Source organism: Tenrec ecaudatus, chromosome 4 (genome assembly GCF_050624435.1).
Source record: "Tenrec ecaudatus isolate mTenEca1 chromosome 4, mTenEca1.hap1, whole genome shotgun sequence".
Taxonomy (NCBI): Eukaryota; Metazoa; Chordata; class Mammalia; order Afrosoricida; family Tenrecidae; genus Tenrec; species Tenrec ecaudatus.
The window spans coordinates 180,399,862-180,420,485 of record NC_134533.1 but is presented as its reverse complement, the minus strand read 5'-3'; the positions used below and the strand labels follow the sequence as shown (position 1 = coordinate 180,420,485).

General features: G+C 42.0%; 1 protein-coding gene across 1 annotated transcript in view; it reads left to right on the top strand.

Annotated features, from left to right (window-relative positions):
* The first annotated feature begins 6,034 nt into the window (after positions 1-6,034).
* TGFBR2 (transforming growth factor beta receptor 2) overlaps positions 6,035-20,624 on the top strand; it is a 606,522-nt gene continuing 591,932 nt past the window's right edge. The window contains exons 1-2 of the mRNA XM_075547111.1: positions 6,035-6,285; positions 14,895-15,022. The gene's annotated coding sequence lies outside the window, so the exon portion shown is untranslated. The remainder of the gene's footprint in view (positions 6,286-14,894; positions 15,023-20,624) is intronic.

Genomic DNA, 20,624 nt, shown 5'->3' with positions numbered 1-20,624 from the left:
TCATGATGAATCACTGATGTGACTTCTGACTATAACTTGGTTCCCATAAAGGCTGACAAGAGAAAGAATATGTCTCAATCATGCATGCCAGATGAATGTGACTAGTCTTGTGACTGTCACAATTTTCACTGTAAGTTAATAAAGTAACATTATGGGACTCTAGCGTAGTCTCCCATACCAGACTTCACATAAATCATCTTCTTGGGATGGGATTAACCTAATAATAAAATTTCATGTCTCCATTGTTCTTACCAGTCCTTTTCCCCTTCTTTCATCTTTTGTTCCATCCTGAACTACTTATTCCCAAATCCAGTAGGTTCAAACAAGCATGATTGACATCCTTTCATGTGGGGAGCCACATTAGCCTAGAAGGGGCTATTGGAACCCAATCATGGAAAAGAGAGCATTCACCCAAAGGGAAACTGGGGTGATGACTTGGCATAGGGAGGGGGACAGTGTCAAGGGCCAACCAGAGTGAAGAGTAATTCATCTTTGTGTGTGTGTGTGTGTGTGTGTTTATTGGGAGAGAAATGATCATTGTGACTCAACACTAAGTGTTAGAGCCAAATGAGTTGAAGAGGGTATTCATATGGTTGAGAATAGTTTCACCATACACGGGTGGTCTGGTGTAGTATGGTTTAACAAAGTAGTGAAAATTTTACCTAAAAATCATAAAGGGAATTTATATATCCACTTGTAAAGTGATCAGTGTGGCATGTATCCCCTTTGAAAGTAATGGGAATTTGTTTATGAAATGTAATAATACTAACTATAATCGATATTGCTTTGGTGGTGATAATGGTTCTGTTAGATTCAGATGGTAACGGTAGGTGTCAACTTATGAGCCAATTGTGATTCTGCCCTCTAGGAAATCTGAGGGATGCTTCAGCAACTCAGGCAGAATTAACAATTCAATCAATTTTCTGATAGAAAAAGAGTACAGAGTGTTGATATGGCCTTTATTTTTAGTTCTAATAATAGCTGTTCTGCAAATGTTTTTCCTTGCATCACTGCCTCGATTCATGAAGTGAGAAACATCTATTTATTTCATCAGCTTTTTATTAAAGACTAACAATGTCACAGATACTATGTTAAACAACTGTAATGCAGAGGAAAAGACCAAATTCCTTGAATCTTCTTTGGGTTTTCCCTGAAATATGACCTAAGGAAATAGCTTGGATACAGGCCATATCTGGGAGGTGATTCCAGGAAGCACAAGTAGATGATTGGCAAACTGAGACAAAAATCTATTAGAAACCCCATGCGTGTTTTTATGACTGAGCTTTTATCACTGTGTCAAATCAAGACACGTGGAAGAATCATGGAGAGCATGCCTGAGAATGCTCAATTGGGACAGGAGAGAAGAAGGGGACATATGGTCCTTTCCACACTTGACCACAGCAACAGTGGACCTAACCCATGCTCTTCTTACAATATGATCCTAAGACTTCTTCATTCAAGAGATTGAGTCTATGTGCCCTCTCCTTGGGTAAAGATGAAGAGAGGCTTTGGTGGAAGTGGTGCCATGTGACTTCAGAGGGAAGGAGTAAAAAGGGCAGTACGACTCCCTCCTTGTTCATCTTAGCTGCTGACCCTTAGAAGTTGACCTCCATGCTGTGTAGCAGCCCAAATTAATCCTCCCAAGAAACTGCTTGAAGGTGACACAAGCTGGTGTTCCAAACATCAGGCCTAGCTAAGATTCCAGCTCCCGCCCGCAGTGACCATCAGACAGACGAGCAAGGAAGCCTTCCCTTGATTCTCCCTCAGTCCACAAACACTTCCAGGCTTGCCAGCTGAGGTTCCCAGACATCTTGGTGCAGAGAGAAGCTGTCCTGCCAGTGATCTTTCCAAATTCTTAGATCCTGGGATCTAAGACGATGTTAGTTGAGTAACTCTTACTTCAGAGTGGCTTGTTACAGACTGTAGGGAGCCGGACACTGCAGCACTAGCTACTGACATCCAGCCCGCCTTGGCTGTAAAGCATTAAATCCTCATTGTACTTTTGGATGGTTGAGCAAACGCATACCCCCCTTAAAAAGCCCTCAAGCAGAGAAAGTAAAACCCAGCGCTATCCAGGGGATCTGCCTGACAACGACCTTATGTAGGGCTTCTGAGGTTTTGTAAATCTTTACAGGAGCAGACAGCCTCATCTTTTTCCTTCTAAGCAGTGCAGCACAGAGATAGATATGCATCGTGGGAACCTACCTGGGATAATATATCTAACCCTGGAAGCTATAGGTAAACTCTGAGGTGGACTGAAGGCCTAGGGGCAGAAAAACACAAGAATCCTCTCTAGTCAATTGCCCATCTTACTGGTGAGCTCAAGATACAAAATGACAAGCTAGAATTTGCTTAAATACAATGATAAAGTGGTACCAGGTGGCCTGGGAGTTCAAAGAAGAATCTCCTACCCAGCCCTTGAGGAATGAGAAGTGGTCCTTGCCAGGAGGACCATGACAGCAGTGCTTTTCCTTTCAGAGGACCAGGGTTTAGGGGAGGAGAAATCAATACCTTCTGCCATAGGGCTACACTGTTTGTGGAAAATCATAGTTTACAAAGATATCAGTATTTAGAATTGCATCTTCTTGGTCATACAATGGAAACTATTGTGGTAACTAGGTAACATCCAGTTTCCTCACATAGGGGACCTATCTTTATGCACAAAAGAATAAAACAATCTAGTCACTCTCCATTCTCATGGTGGTTGTTACAATTGAGGCCGTCATAACAGCCACTGTGTCAATTCATCTCATTGAGAGCCTTCCTCTTTTGTTGGCTCACCCTCCTCTTCATGAAGTATGTCCGATTTTCAGTTACTGGTCCCTCTTGATAAAATGTCCACAGTACGCTATGTGAAGTCTCCTGACTCTCACTTTTTACGAGCATTTTGCCTGATTTCAATATTCTCTCCCAACACCTTACTTCAAGTGTGTTCATTTTTCTTCAATCTTCTTAACTCCTTGTCCAACTTTCCCATGCAGATGAGGCCACTGAAAAATACCATGGCTTGGGTCAGGTACCCCTTAGTTCTCAAAATGACATCTTGGTTCTTTAGCACTTTAAAGAGGTCTTGTGCAGTAAATGTACCCAGTGTAATACATCCTTTGTTTTTGTTTTGTTTTACTGCTGTTTCCATGAACACTGATGGTGGATCCAAGTGAAATAAAATCCTTTACAACTTCAATCATTTCTCCACTTATCATTAGGTTACCTACTGGTCTAGTTGTGAGGATTTAAAAACAAAACAAAACAAAAAACCACACTGAATTACAATCCACCCTGAAGCTTGCAGTCCTCGATGTTATTAGCAAGTGCTTCAAGGCCTACTTCATCAACTCCGGATGGGTTAGCTGCATACCGGAAGTTACATATAAGCCTCCTCCAAGCCTGATGTCACCTTCTTCTCCACAGAGTCCAGCTTCTTGAGTTATTTTCTCAGTCTACAGATTCACAATTATGGTGAAGGGATCCAATCTTGATATGCATCTTTCCTGCCTTTAGACCAGGTAGTAGTCTTGTGTTTTGTCAAATGTATGCCTCGTGGTTCATGTACTGGCTCCACATGAGCACTATTCGGTGTTTTGGGATTCTCATTCTTTACGATGCTAGTCATACTGTGTAATGATCCACATGGTTGAATGTCATTTCACAGTCAGTAAAACACAAATGCCTTTCTGGTATTCTGTGCTTTTAGATAAGGTCCACCTGATATCAAATCCTTTTCTGAATCTGGCTTGGATTTCTGGTAGCCCGCTGTGGATTACTCCTGGAACTATTTTTTAAAATGAGTTTGGAGGAAACTTTACTTGCATGTGATATTAATGGTGTTGTTTGATAATTTCCACATTCTGATGGGCACAGATCTCTTTCAGTCAGTTGACCAGGTAGCTGTCCTCCAGCTTTCCTGGCACAAAGAGTGAGTGCTTCTGATAGATGGAGTGAAAGAGGTATCTTGCTGTTACGTCAGTACTGGAAATGTAATATAGTTTGGGATTTAGTCTGTTGAAAATTAGTTTGCTAAAATGGAGTCATGATGTAATAACCCCCTCACTTGACCTAGAAAATAAAATTTAAAAATTCACTTGAAATCTAATCAGCAAGGATGCGCTTATTCAGGAAATAGAAAGCAGGGTCATGTAGATAAATATGGAACCTGAATGGGGTTGCAGTCTGTCAGCCCTTGAAGTAATGAAGATATCAGCCAATGGCCTGATAATCCCTTGGACAGATGTAGACCTTTTCTTATGAACTTTGCTCCCTTTATTCCATCCTCTGAGCATCCTAAAATTTGTTAATTATCTTCTGGGCCTGTTGCAAAACTTGTTAATGATTTCCCTCTCCCCAAGTGTCACAAAGGCTGGGGCCTACAACTTGTAGGATTTTCACTTAATCTTGAAACAGTGTGGAGGTAGAACCCTTACTACTTCCTTCTGTCAGTGATTGTAGGAATAAACCTAGAATTTCGTGAATCAAATTGGTCTCTCCTTGGGGATTTACAGTTGTTAGCATCCTGGACCCCTAGTCTGCTGGCAGAACTTTAGTATGTTATCAGCTTGTTGAAATATTTTAATTGGTGTTCTATCAATTCCCATAGCCTTGTGTCACATGAATATCTTCAGTGCAGCTTGGACCACTTCCTTCCATACTGTCAGTTCTTAATCACATGCTCTTGAAATGTTTCAATGTCATCCAGTTCTTTTTGGTAGCCCTATCTGGTAAGAGTTAGACTGCCAACTGTTTAGATGGCAAATCCCAGCCTTTCTTGGGGAGACACATTCCAGGGGTCCTCAAACTACAGCCCACAGGTCACATGTGGCCTGCCAAGGACACTTATCTGGCCGGCTGGGTGTTTTTGCTCCGTTTTGTTTTTTACTTCAAAATAAGATATGTGCAGTGTGCATAGGAATTTGTTCATAGTTTTTTTTTTTAAAAACTATAGTCCGGCCCTAAAACTAAAAACTATAGTCCGGCCCTCCAACGTTTCTGAGGGACGGTGAACTGGCCCCCTGTTTAAAAAGTTTGAGGCTATGTGATAATGATTTATAGCCTTGGGAACTCTATATATGGCTACCATGAATTGGCATAGACTTGTCAGTAGGTTATTGATTTGTTTTTGTAAATCTTGATAGTTTATAATTAAGCAAATGGTGGCAGCTGACTTCTTTTTATAAGAAAATATCTCAATCTGCACATAATTGATTTAATAATCTGTACATCCTTAAGGTAGATTAGAGTGCTCTTGATTTTTTTATGCCTCAGTAAAAAGAATGTGGTCTTGCATACTGCTATTCTGTATGCTTAAATTTACTTCAGAGAATATTTGCTTTTCCCCCCAAAATATGAGTGTGGGGAAGAGAAAATAGGAAAGGTGTGCCATCTTCAGGTCTACCGGATGACAACTGTCCTGGGGCTGTTCTGAGGGAGTTGGCAATGTGTAGCCGGTCATCACAAAAAGAACTTGAGATCTGAAAAGTTGCATTTAGTACCGATGGCAATCATGTAGCGTTTCCATTTAATTGCTTCCAACCCTCTCCTACTCTTCTTGGGATGCAGAATAGTCTGAGTTTCAATTTTTCCACATTGGTCTTGCATACCCGTGCAAACGATTATAGAAAGGGAAAAATGGCACACGCCCAAATGCCCTCTTGGGCTCCCCCGCATGCGCAGTGAGGGCAGGGCGTGGCTACGCCAGCGCGGGAATTCACGCACAGCGTTCTGCGCGTGCGCCCTGCAGCGGGGTGTAGCGGCGGTGCTGGTCGGTCCTTGGGCTAGAGAAGCTTCTGGGCCACCTGAGGAGAGCAGTGGCGGTGGGCGGGTTCCTTGCTGGATGCCGTGGGGTCAGCGGTACCAGACCCTGGAGGAGGTGTTCCCTGAAGTTCAAGTGCCGCGGGCGCCCAGGATATCCAGTGCGGCCTGCAGAGCCGGCGTGGCGCTGGCCTTGGGAGGCCGCCAGACTCTCTGGGCAGCGGCCCGCGGTGCCTCGTGCTGCCTCCCTGGCCCCTCCTGCGCCCCGAACCCGAAGCTTCCGTTCCCGAATGGAAAGGCCTTTGGGAAGTTCTGCGACGCCTCTGGCCGCGTAAGACTGCTAACCTGGCCTGATTTCCGTCTGGTCGGAACTCCCGCGTCTTAGGACTGGCCCAGAAGTGAGCCCTTGCATTTCCCCTGATTTTCAGACCAGGTGTTTCTCTGGACGCCGTCAGTTAAGAACAGAGTCATTAGCTCGTGAAAGCCCCTGATCTTCACTGGACTAGCTTCTGGTGGCGCACGGTGAACGTGGCAGTACAGGTACGTTGTTGAGGTGCGTGCTAAAGCAACTAATATTTAGGTCGGGTATAGAAAGTCAAGGAGCCCTGGTGTGCTGATGCGCTGTTCTGTGACCTGCAGTTCGGAACCAACCAGCCGCTCGAGGGAGAAAGGCCAGGTTTTCTGCTCCCATAATGAGGTTAGTCTCAGACAAAGGGGCAGTTCTACCCCGTCCTGTAGGGTCGCCAGGAGTCAGCATGGACTTGATAGCAGTGAGGTTGGTTGGGGTTCTCATTAGAAAATTACTTTGCTGTACAACATATAATCAAATAAATGTGCGTACTATAATGTACCAACAGGGCAAGGTTTCAGAGATGACATAGGGTGATTTATTTTCTTGGTTGACAGTCTAAAACTTATGCATGCTTCGGGAGTGGTCCCCGTAAACGAAGGGTGTGAAGACGATAATCAAACCCTCTTCCCTGTATGTCTTCTCACTCATGCCCCTATTTATTTGTTAAGCTTGTAGTGACGTTTAATTTGCCGATTGTAGTTGGTAGTCTTTCTCAGGTGAGGTGTCTGATGACTGTGCAGTCTAAGGGTGAAGGCAGGAGACAGTTGGATGCATCTGCCTCTTCCGGTTTTTAAATTTTCTAGGCTTGGCAAGAATCTGTTTCAGTGTCTCCAAAACTATTTTTTCCATTCTTAAGAGGCGGGTACGTTGGTACTTTTCTCATGGGTTAGTTTGATGACCCCCATATGAAGAGCTTGTGCAAGTGATAAGCACATATGTCAGCTACTAATGTTTTACATCCAAGTGTTTTGTGTGAGTACCTTAGGGGAAAGGTAAAATTGCTTTGTATCAATTTGGATCTTTTAAAAAAAATAATTTTATTGGGGGCTCATACAATTCTTATCACAATCCATACATACATCCATTGTGTCAAGAACATATGTGCATTTGTTGCCATCATCAATCTCAAAACATTTGCCTTCTACTTGAGCCCTCAATATCTGCTGCTCATTTTCCCCCTCCCTCCTCACTCCCCCCTACCTCATGAACCCTTCACCATTCATAAATTATTAATTTGTCATATTTTGCACTGTCCGACGTCTCCCACCGCCTTCTCTGCTCTCCATCCCCCAGGGAGGAGGCTATACATAGATTCTTGCAATCAATTCCCCCTTTCTACCCCACATTCTCTCCACCCTCCGGGCATCGCCACTGTCACCACTGGTCCTGAAGGAGTCATCTGTCCGGGATTCCCTGTGTTTCCAGTTGCTATCTGTACTTATGTACATCCTCTGGTCTAGCCAGCTTTGTAAGGTAGAATTGGGATCCTGATAGTGGGAAGGGGGGTTAGCATTTAAGAACTAGAGGAAAGTTATATGTTTCATTGTTACTACCCTGCGCCCTGACTGGCTCATCTCCTCTCCACAACCCTTTAGTAAGGGGGTGTCCAGTTGACTACCAATGGGCTTTGAGTCTCCACTCTGCACTCACCCACATTTACAATGATATGATTTATTTGTTCCTTGATGCTTGATACCTGATCCCTTCAACAGCTCGTGGTCACACAGGCTGGTGTGTTTTTTCCATGTGGTCTTTGTTGCTCTGAACTAGATGGCCACTTATTTACCTTCGAGCCTTTAAGACCCCAGACGCTATATCTTTTGATTGATAGCTGGGCACCATCAGCTTTCTTCACCACATTTGCTTATGCATACGTTTGTCTTCATTGATCGTATCCGATCTTTGATGTCTGATAACTGGTTCCTTCTACACCTTGTGGTCAGAGAGGCTGGTGTGCTTCTTCCATGTGGGCTTTGATGTTTCTCAGCTATATGGCTGCTTGCTTATCTTCAAGCCTTTAATACCCCAGATGCTATATCTTTTGACAGCCGGGCACCGTCAGCTTTCTTCACCACATTTGCTTATGCACACATTTTTCTTCAGCAATCGTGTCGGGAAGGTGTGAATCCTGGAATACCAATTTAATAGAAGAACATGTTCTTGCATTGAGTAAGTTCTTGAGTGGAGGCCCAATGTCCATCTGCTGCCTTAATACTAAAACTATAAACATAGATCTGTTTCCCCACACTCTTATATAAATATATTTACATATGTACATTCCAGTCTTTAGTCCTCTGTAAATATCCTTTGTCATCTAGTTCTTTCCTCTATTTCCTTTCACTTTCCTTTTGTGCCACTATCATGCTCAGACTTCGTTTGGGTTTCAGTAATTTCACTCGGTTACCTTGCCCTTGCTGAATCCCGACCAGGCCTCTCACACCCTCCTTGCTACTGATTTTGGATCACTTATTGATCCCCTGTCCCTGGGTTGGTCAGCACCACCTCCTTACCCACTCCTCTCCCTCTCCTGTGTCCCCCTGGAACCATTGGTCCCATTGTTTTCTCCTCTAGACTATTCATCCAGTCTAATCTTATCTGGATAGATCTGTAGAGATAATAATATCCACTAAAAATCAAGCCATAGCAAGATAAGGCGATGATAACACAGCGATGACAACAAAAAAGGAAACCAATTACCTATAGAAGAATAAATTAATTGAAAGAAAAACATTTTTAAAAAGAAAGAAACACTTGTAAATAGATCAAGGTCTGATTTTTTTTATCTCTCGGCATGTCCTTCAGTCAGGTCCAATGGGGTACCATGCTTTGGCCCCAGAGTCTGTCCTTTGTACTCCCTTGGGGGCTCCCTGCTCTGCTCCTATGGTTGCTCTGCTAAACGCTTTTAGTGGTTTGCCTCAGTGTCACAGGGTCAGTCTGGGCCAGTCCTGACACTGGGTCTCCAGTGTTGTCCCCCTTAGCGCCCTGGGCCATCAAGGGACAACATGTCTCACAGTGGGATTAGCCTTATTGTCCATTCTGTCCATCGGCTGTTCAGAATGGGCATATTGTCTTCCAGGCCTGATGGGCCAGGATGTGCTCCACTCTCTCTACCTCCCCCTTCATTTTCTCCCATTTGCTCTGATCAAACCTGTCCCTCTCCCCTACCTGCAGCTTCAGTGCTGTCCTCTCAAGTAAATTCTTCTGGGGTGAGGGGCAGTTGTCCACATAGCTGGTATGGGACCCAAGCATTCAGGCCCCTCCATATATATATGAAAGTGCAAAAGGGGCACAGGGAAAAAGCTACTGTATACAAACACTCAAGGGGTGAAGCCAGGTAGCATGGCAAGGGCCAGACCAAATCCAGGAGTACATATGGTAGCTAACTAAAACGGGGGTGGAGGGAGGAAAGGGGAAAGAAAAAAAAAAGATGTGTGATGGGGGGATAGAGCACTGACCCACCCAAGGGGAGGGTATATATATATATAACTTAGCGGAGTCATGTTATACTTGTCCTTTTGTGCTTGGCTTACATCACTTAGCATAATTTCCTCTAGTTCTTCCCATGTGGCGATATGCTTCATGCATTCATCACTGCTTTTTAGCGATGCATAGTGCTCCATTGTATGTATGTACCACAGTTTTTTAATCCATCCATCTGTTGATGGAAATTTGGGTTGTTTCCAACTCCTTGCGATTGTGAACTGTGCCGCATTGAACATTGGAGCACAGATGTCTGGCTGTGGTTTGCTTCTTCCCTCTTCTGGGTATATGCCCGGTAGGGGGATTGCTGGGTCATATGGTAACTCAGTTTCCATCTGTTTTAGAAATTGCCAAATCGATTTCCATAGTGGCTGTACATACCTACAGGTCCACCAGCAGTGGATGAGAGTTCCTATCTCATCACAGCCCCTCCAACACTTGTTGCTTTCTGATTTATTGAATTGGGCTATCTTTAAGGGTGTGAGGTGGTATCTCAGAGTTGTTTTAATTTGCATTTCTCTTACGGCTAATGATCAGGAACCTTTTCTCATATATTTATTCGCCATTAGGATTTCAGATTCTGTGAAACTTCTGTTCCGGTCCTTTGCCCACCTCCTCAGTGGGCAATTACTTTTTCTCTTATTGTAAGCTTGCAAAATATTGCAGAGTTTAGTAATAAGACCTTTGACTGATGTCATTGCTAAAGATGTTTTCCCAGTCGGTGGACTCACTTATTACTCTCTTGGTGAATTCTTTCAATGTACACAGGTGTCTTATCTTCAGAATATCCCACTTGTCTATTTGTGAGTCCTCTGTATTTGTATCCTTCCCTATTTCTGATAGCCTATGTATTCCCTGTGCCAAGGTTCTCAGGTTTGTCCCATTTCCCTCATTAATGGCCCTAATTGTTTGGGGTTTTATCTCAAGGTCTGTGATCAACCTTGAGTTTATTCTTGTACATGGAGTGAGGTAAGGGTCTTGCTTCATTTTTCTGCAGGTAAATATCCATTTTTTTCCCAGCACAATTTGTTGAAGATGGCATCTGCTTCCCATTTGATATATTTTGGGCCCTTATCAAAGATCAGTTGCCTATGCTGATGTTTTTATTTTTGAGTCAACCTTGTCTGGTCCCCTTTTTCCGTGGAATTGTTTTCATCTTTTCTCTGTTAACTACCACATTAGTTGTTGGTTTTTCATATGTGGCTTGTATAATATTCAGGAATTTTCCTTCTATCCCTATCTTCTTAAGTGTCTTATATAGGAATGCATGTTGGATGTTGTCGAATGCTTTTTCCGTGTCTATCGATATTATCATGTGGTTGTTATCATTTTTCCTGCCAATGTGGTGAATAATGCTGATGGTCTTTTGTATGTTGAACCATCCCTGCATCCCTGGTATGAATCCCATTTGGTCATGGTGAATTATTTTTTTTAATATGCTTTTGTATTCTATTGGCCAGTATTTTGTTAAAGTTTTTTTTGCATCGATGTTCATTAGGGATATTGGTCTATAGTTCTCGATTCTTGTGGCATCTTTGCCCATGTTAGGTATCAAAGTTATACTAGCTTCATAGAAAGAGTTTGGGAGTTTTCCGTCTTTTTCTATGTTCTGGAAGAGTTTGCATAGGATTGGTGTCAGTACTTCCTTGAATACTTAGTAGAATTCTCCTGTGAAGCCATCTGGCCCAGGGGATTTTTTTGTTGTTAATTCCTTGATTACCTTGGCTATTTCTTCCTTTGCTATGGGTTTGTTGAAGTTGTTGACACCCATCTGGGATAGTCTAGGGAGGGATCGTGTTTCCAAATATTTGTCCATGTCTTCCAAATTGTTGAATTCGTTAGAATATAGATTTTCATAGTACTGTGTAATTATCCTTTTGATTTCATTAGGGTCTGTTGTAATGTTCCCTGTTTCATCCCTCATCCTTGCAAATGTCGTTTGTTCCTTCCTTTCTTTGGCTGGGTTTGCCAGAGGTCTATCAATTTTGTTAATTCTTTTCAAAGAACCAACTTTTAGCAGCATTAATTTTTCCCATAGTTTTCTTGTTTACCCTCTCCTGTATCTCGGCTCTGATTTTTATTATATCTATCCTCTTGCTATTAGTAGGGTTGTTCTGTTGACTCTGCTCTAATTGGTTTAAGTTTTGTGTCAGCATATCTTCCACGAGTCTCTCTTCTTTTTTAATGTGTGCATTTATTGCTATCAGGCTTCCTCTGATAAATGTCTTTGTTGTATCTCACAGGTTTTGGTACGTCGCATTTTTGTTCTCATTGGTTTCTAGAAACTTCCTGATTTCATCTCTGATCTGGGTCAATGCCTACTCCTTTTACAATAGGAAATTGTTCATCCTCCAATTGTTTGCCCTTCTTTTCCTCACTGTCCTGTTAATTTCCAGCTCTGTGGCACAATAGTCAGAGAGAGATGTCTGTGTAACCTCTATGTGCTTGAATTTACTCAAGTTCGACTTGTTTCCCAGAATGTGGTCTATTTTTGAATATGTGCCATGTGGGCTTGAAAAGAATGTGAATTATTTGCATGCGGGTGGTAAGCTTTGAAAATATCTATCAAGTCAAGTCATCCAATTGTGCTATTTAGATCTGTAGCCTCCTTGTTGAGTTTCTTTCCCAATGATCTGTCTTTTTCAGAGAGTGGTGTATTAAAGTCACTGACTATAATTGTTGAGCCTGTGATCTCTTTATTCAACCTTTGGAGTGTTTGATTTATGAATTTCGCAGGTCTTTCGTTAGGTGCATATATGTTTATTATGCTTACTGGTTATTGGTCTATTGTTCCCTTTAGCATTATATAGTGCCCTTCCTTGTCTCTTGTTATGGCCTGTATCTTGAGGTCAATTTGGTCAGATATTGCGATCGCTATCCCTGCTATTTTTGCATTACCATTTGCTTGGTATATTTTTCTCCAGCCTTTAATTCTCAACCAGTTTTTTTCTGTAAGCTTGAAATGAGTCTCCTGCTGGCAGCAGATCAATAGGTTATGACCAAGTTGAATCTGAATAGTTGTGCATTTTATTGTATCCTGAATAATGGATTAAGATTAAAGTTCAAATATCTTTTAATAATTCTAATAACTTTAGCCATTTAGATGTCCTTGTAAATCAATAAGGTTTGTGTTCTCACTGGTCAAGTTGATATGCTCAAACATTGGTTTTGTATTTTGTGATGATTTAATTTAATTTCCTAGAATTTAAATTTGGCAAGTAGCAGCAAATGAAAATGGATTTTCCTGTATGCATCCACTCTTTTTAACACACATTTTGTGTATTTTTTTTAGAACAAATATTTCAGAAAAAAAAATCAGGTCACAACCAGGTAGCAGATCTCAAGCAGTATGTGCTATAAAAAACATTTAGTACAAAAAAAAAACATTTAGTAAATGCCTAATTACCCAAAGGAGATTGAAGCAGTTTTCAAAAATTGACTTTAAAGCCAGCATTTCCTCTTAGTTTCAGCAAGAGATCTCTTTTATAGTTCATTTTAAGTAATAAAATTAAAGCTTTTTAGGCATTTACTTCACACTTGACTAATGAGTGACCAGAAGTATTTCTACATATTCAAGAATTGAAGGTGCCATGATCTTTCTGACTGTGGCGCATACGCATTGGCAGAGAGTCCCAAGGGCTGTGAGGTAGGTTCCACTTCGCTCGATGAGAGGACACTTTCGACTGAGCATATATAAATGTAAAACAGCATGACATTTGATCAAATAAAAATAAGGAAGAACGTTCTTGTGCTGACATGTAGCTCAGTGGATTCATATCCAGAGACTGAGTCCCTTACTTGGGGTCTTGACTTTTAGAAGGAATGGGGGTAGAGTCACAGGATTGTCTTTGATTGGTCAGAGAACCAGCAAGTGAGAACACACAGAAGCAGAAACAAGCAGTCACACAGGACGGCCAGGAACTGCCTGGTCAGTTCCTAGGACAGCTTGCTTTCTGAAGTGAAGGAGGTAGGCAGGTTACAGGAATTGAAGTAGGCAGGGTGGGGTGTCCACGGTGGCCAAGAGCTTCTCATATTCCTTTGGTTTCTTTGTCTTGGGAGCAGTGCGTTGGCCTTGCCTCAGTAAAACCATGGACAATGTTTCTTTACTGTGGGAAACTGAGGACCAGGAAGAGAGTATATGCAGACAAATGATGCTTGGGATTAAAGAAGTCTGGAAGGCCAGGAATCTGGGTGGAGGCAGCCTTCAGATTTACGAGTGGAAGTAGAGTCCTAGTCACATTCTCATTAAAAATCATTCCCAAAAAAATCCTCCCAAGTACAGTGCTACCTTAATGATACCTCTTACAAGAACATGGCTAGTTACTGGCTGACTGGCAGCTTATCGATAGTAGACATGTTGTTATTGTTCTTCTCGCTCAAGGGACAGTCACTCCCCTCTATCTGCCCCTGGCACTGATGTTAGGTTACTCCCCCAATTTGTTCAGGAGCCTCTAGAATGTGTACTTTGTTGTATACACCTTGTTATGTACACAGATGTCTGTGCTTGGGGTGGTGGTGGAGGAGGGCTTGCATGCCACATGACTATATAAGTTGGTGAAAGAATACATTCGCTCTCTCTCCCACTTGGACCTGGTTACATGGAGAAGGTGAGCACCTAAAACCTTTTGTCTGTTTCTTTATTTATTCCCTTCAATTGCACAGCTGCCCCTTGGGGCCCATCTGGTTGTGGGCTGGCTCCCACACTTAACTGAATAGGATAAACAAACAAGCAAAAAACCAACTGCCATTGAGTCAATGCTGAAACATAGTGACCCCCTGTGGGTTTCCAAAACAGTAAAAGTTTATGCTAATAGAAAGCCCTGTCTTTTTCTGTGGAGCTGCTGGTGGTTTTGAATTGCTGGCAATGTGAATCCAAGCCCAGTGAGTAAAACTCACACCTCCAGACCCCATCACTGAATAGAGTGGCTTTGTTAAACCCTCCCAAACCAAACCCACTGCCATTGAGTCCATTTTGATTCATAGTGAGCCTATGGGGCAGCAGATAACTGCCCCTGTGGGTTTCTAAGACCAAATCTTAAAAATACAAATACTAAATACTATCCAGCCAACACTTGTCTATCATACTGAGCAAGAAGAACCAAAAGAAGATAGGAAGAATTCACAAAATTACTGTACCAGAAAGAACGATTCCACATTAGCGCTCCCTGCTGTGGACAGATCATCCCCTGTAGAGTTCTTTGTGCCTCATCTCTTTCACTCAAATATTACGTTAGTGAGATTCACCTATCTTGCATGGGATTATTTATTTCGACTTCATTTTGATTGTTAACTGGCATTTAAAATAATTTTATTTCAGTGGACAAATTGGAGGTTCAAGGTTACAATCTGGCATTCCAACATTCTGCTTCCGAAGACAGCTTTCCGTAAACAAAACAACCCAACAGAAACAAAAAGATTGCGTCCACTGCTATCAAGTTGATTCTGGTGAGTTTGATCAGCACCGTCTATGGTTAGTAGCCAAGTGCCTAACACAGTGTGTGCCACCAAGCCTCCTTGAATCGATTCATAAGTGGAGATTTATTTTTATAAAAGAATTTTCCTAAATGCACTCTATTCGTGATACTGCTTCTTCTGAAATTTCTGGAAGGGGACTGCACTAGCCAAGTAGAGGATGTTGTCCTTAAATGCCCTACTTTTGTATTCAAACCATTCCCATTGTATGGCAGAATTAAAAGGTTTCTGGGTATAGCTCCTATTAGAAATGCAAACTCTAAAGTTTGAATTCAAAGTACCACCTGTGATGTTTATTTGCATGTATTATCATAGTTTTGACTCATCATCTCAGCTTGTGCTGGGAATTTGGGACCAACAATGAAGGCAGACGCTTCCTCCTACTTTGAAACATGTCAGTACCTCTTAAAAAAATTAATGCAGAAACTTTAGTGATTTGATTAGTGAGTCCTACCACACTACGGTAAAACAGCAGACGCATCTATCTTCTTTGCTCAGGAAGTAACATTCTGAGTTGAGTCTTCCTCAACAGGGGACATCAACTATAGAATGTACAGGCAGGTGAAATTGTAAAAGCACTTCTTCCAAGATGCTGGCAGCCTCAGGAGAATGTGGGTAACCATCTACCAAAGGGGTATACACAAGACATTAGCTGATGCCCAAATTGAGTGAGAGTCTGTGCCCTAGTATCTCTGGTCACTTTACATTGTCACGCTGCTTTCCTAAGTTCTTCTTCATGAGAAAACCCCAACCAGCTGTAGCCTCTAGATATCTAAAGTGTTGCATACTGTTCTGAAAGCTGGAGTGCTTTGGGGTGAGGTTAGTAGGGCAGCTAGAAGGCAAAGGGGGTCTTGAAGGGTCTTTATGCTAATCAAACTGTCCATTGTGTACGCTCTTTAATTTTTCTTTTCTTCGAACCCACCCAGTGGCACTTTGCCAGACAGGTTTTTAGCAGCGCTATTCCATTTGACTGAGTAAAAGATTGCCATGAGTCAGATTCAACTGGAAGGCAACTGACAACTCAAGGCAGATATTAACAAAATGTAGTGCTGTTGAGAACAATCACCCATTGTAGTTAGTGGACTTGAGAGGCCCCATAATGATTACTAATACCTACTGTGTATTTATGGCATTCCACACCCTTTCCAGGCATGATTTCATTGAAGCTCACAATGACCTAAACCCAAGCCCATTGTCAGTCTATTCAGACTATTAGTGACCCTATAGGACAGAGTTGAACTATCTCATAGGGTTTCCAAGGTTGTGAATTCATTTTTAAAAATCATTTTATTGGGAGCTTATACAGTTCATACATCCAGCCATTGTGCCAAGCACAGTTGTATATTTGTTGCCATTATCATTCTCAAAACATTATCTTTCTACTTAACCCCTTGGTATTGGCTCCTCATTTTTTTCTCCCTCCCCCGCCCTTCCTCCCTCATGAACCCTTGATAATTTATAAATTCTTATTATTATTTCATGTGTTAAACTGACTGATGTCTCCCTTCACCCACTTTTCTGTTGTCGGTCCCCCAGGGAGGAGTTATATGTAGATCATTGTGATCAGTCCCCCCTTTCTCCTCCCACATTCCCCTTCTCCTCCTGGTATTGCTACTCTCATTATTGGTCCTGAATGGTTTATTTGTCCTGGATTCCCTGTGTTTCCAGCTCTTATCTGTACCTGTGTACATCCTCAGATCTAGCTGGATTAGTAAGGTAGAATTGGGGTCATGATGGGGTTGGGGGAGGAAACATTAAAGAACTAGAGGAAAATTGTCTGTTTCATCGGTGCTATATTGCACCCTGACTGGCTCGTCTCTTGCTTGTGACCCTTCTGTGAGGGGATTTTCAATTGTCTATAGATGGGCTTTGGGTCTCTGCTCCGCACCCGCCCTCATTCACATTGATAAGATTTTTTTTGTTCTGGGTCTTCGATGCCTGATACCAGATTCCCATTGATACCTCCTGATCACACAGGCTGGTGTGTTCTTCCATGTGGACTCTGTTGCATCTTAGCTAGATGGCCGCTTGTTTAGCTTCAAGCCTTTAAGACCCCCAGATGCTACCTCTTTTGGTAGTCAATGTTCCATCAGCTTTCTTCAGCCTTTGCTTACGCACCCATTTTGTCTTCAGTGATCATGTTGGGAAGATGAATATCACCAAGTGCCAGATTATTAGAACAAAGTTGCATTGAGGGAGTACTTAAGTAGAGACCCAATGTCTGTCTGCTACCTTACTACTTAACATATAAATACATGTACATAGATCTATTTCCCTATAGTTATATATAAATCTATCACTACATATAAATATATTTACATATGTACATGCCTGCATTTAGACTCTATAAATGTCCATATGCCTCCTAGTTCTTGCCTCTGTTTCCTTTTACTTTCCTCTTGACCCACTATCATGTTTGGCCTTCATTCAGGTTTCAGTAATTCCTCTTTGTTACCTTGCCCTCCTAGGCCCTCCTTGCCATCTGTTTTAGATTACTTGTTGTTCTCTTGTCCCTGGGTTTGTTAACAATAGAGAGGTATGTGGGGCCAGTCCCAATACCAGCTACATGGACACTCTACCCCTCCCCACTCCCCAGAAGAATACACTTCAAAGGACAGCACTGAAGCTACAGCTCAGGGAGAGGGGCATATCTGATCAAAGCACATAGGAGCCAATGAAGAGGGAAAGTAGAGAGAGTGGAACACATTCTGGCTCACCAAACCCCGAGGATGGTACTCCTGTTCTGGGCAGCCAATGCACAGAGAGGACCATAAGGCCGGCCCCATCATGAGACACTATGTCCCTCACTGACCCATAACTCTATGAGGGACAGCACTGGAAGCACAGCGTAGGAATTGTGCCTGATCTGACCCCACCACAGCAAGGCGAAACACTAAGGGTGTGCAACAGAGCAGCAAGGGAAACAAAGCAATGAAGTCCCCAAGGAATACCAAAAATTGACTGTGGGGCTAGGGCGTGGCACCCATCAGATTGGACTGGAAAACACTCCTAAAGGTCTGAACACTGACCTGGAACTATTTATAGCCTCTTATTTTGTCCTTGTGGGTTTTTTGGTTGTTGTTTTCTGTTTTTGCTCTGTCTTGTTTTTGCATTTATTATTGTCTATGTATGTCTATCTAGATAAGCTAGGCGGGATCAACAATCCGGAGGAGAAAACCATGGGACCGACAGTTCTGGGGTGACATGGAAGAGGGAGTGGTGGGGGAAAGGATGTGAATTCTGATAAAAGCAAATGGCTATAACTTTTCCCTACTGAGTAATGGGTGGGTTTAAGCATTCAGTCTTATAATTAAAAGTGAAGCACTTGATCCCTGCATCACCTGAGCACCTTATATACAGCAACCTTAGTGCACCTGATTCAAGGCATGGTGCTTTCAATTGGCTGAGGTGCATGTGGAAGTTGGACAACAAATAAGGAAGACTAAAGCAGGATCCATGCTTTAGAATTAGGATTCTAGCAAAAATATTAAAAAATATTATGGACTGCCAGAGAACAAATAAATCTGCCTGGGGAAAAATACAGCCCAAATGCTTCTTTGACACAGGTATGGAGAGACATGTCACTTACATTGGACATGTTGTCAGGTGAAAAGTATTCTTGGAAAAGGACATCATGCTTGGCAATGTAGACGGGCAGAACAAAAGAGGAGGACCTTCAATGAACTAATTGCAGTGGGCTCAAACACAGCAATTAGGAAGATGGTGCAGTTTTGAGTAGTTTTTTGTTCCATTGTACACAACAATGCTATGAGTCAAAATCGACTTGGTAACTAACAACATCAAGATGGCTATTCTTCTTATTATTCCTATATTTTCACATGCAGGAAAATGAGACTTATAAACAGTGAGTAACTTGTCAAAAGTCCAGTGAGTCTGACATCAGAGACTGCTCAGAGACACTAAGCTATATGCCCTGTAACCTACCAAATGTGAGCACAATTATACTAGCGTAATAGGGTTGAGATATTTCAATGAATGCTTCATGTGATGAACACCTGGAATATTTTTATTACTAAGAACTTTGATGACACATTGATTTACAAAGCTTAGCTGCTAACTAGAAAGTAAATGATTTGACCCACCAGGTCCTCCACAGAAAAAAGATGTGACAGTCTGCTCCCATAAACATAGCCTTGGGCACCCTATAGAGCCATTCTACTTTGTCCTCCAGGGTGACTACAGGTTGGAATCAGTTCAATGGTGTGGGCTTCACAATTGCAATGTAGAAAGAGACTCTAAGCAATGGTTATCAACTTGTGGGTCGCGACCCTTTTGGGGGGGTCTAACTACCTTTCGCAGGGGTCGCCCAGTTCATAACAGTAGCAAAATTACAGTTATGGAGTAGCAATGGAAGTAATGTCACCACAACATGAGGAATTCTATTCAAGGGTCACAGCATTAGGAAGGTTGAGAACCACTGCTCTAGAGGCTAATTGATATTCCAAAAGTCAGTTCAAAAGAAATAGTACTATCTAGTTCTGAAATTGCTCCCTTTTGCCAGCACCATACTCTCTTCCATTACATACATAACGAACTATATTAATATTTCTACCAAGTACCCACTGAATTCTCCAGGTTAGTCATTCTTTCACTGTTATTCTTCAACAATAGTGCAAAACACCAAAGCAAAGTCTATGTCATCTGGCCTTCAGAACGGATCAGTAATTCAGGACAGTGACCATCAGCATTAACATGTAAACTGCTTTCTTTAGGTAGGTCTTATCATTCTGAGGGAGAACCTGTGGGCTCAACACCTATAGTAGTCCTGTCCCCTTTTTAAGGGTCTCATTGGCTGTTAAGGATCCGTGGTATAGCAGTAGTCAGTTATCTATGGGACTGCTAACCCCAAGGTCAGTCATTTAGTCCCACCAGCCACCCCAAGATGAGCATTTCTGCTCCTCTAAAGATTTATAGTCTTTTGTCTTAAAACAAGCAGCCATGTAAGTGAGGTGTCAGCCAGTTCCACAAGACAGAAATGCACCAGCCTGTGTGATTCAAGGATTGTAAATAATAAGATCTCACATCAGAGGCAGGAACTACATTAGAGCTTAAATTCTGAACACCTTGTTTGCAGAAAGCTGTGGCTGACCATTGAATCCCAAATCCATTTGCAGAGTTCCCATGTGGACAGACCTCCAGAGAACCCCCTCTGACCATTGACCATAGATGGGAAAGGACTTGCTATCAGACAAAGTGAATTGAAAAGTGAATTAATGCAGATGTACATAGGTTAAAAGTTAACACCTTACCAGTTGTTCTCCCTTTTGGTCCATTTTAAACTTATTCTAATTTTTTATTATTTTCTACTTTGTTTTGTACTGAGGTTTTCCTGTGATCTATTTGGATAGTGTTGGTTTATTTTATTTTTCTTTATGTGAAATCCATGATAGGTAAATCTATAAAGACAATAACTAGATCAATAGTTTAATTAACAGGGTCATGACAAGGGAGATTAGGACAAAATGAGAAGCTAATAATGAGTACAAGAATGAAGAAAATGCTCTAAAATTGACTGTGGTGATGATTACATAACTCTTTTTAATATACTTAAAAC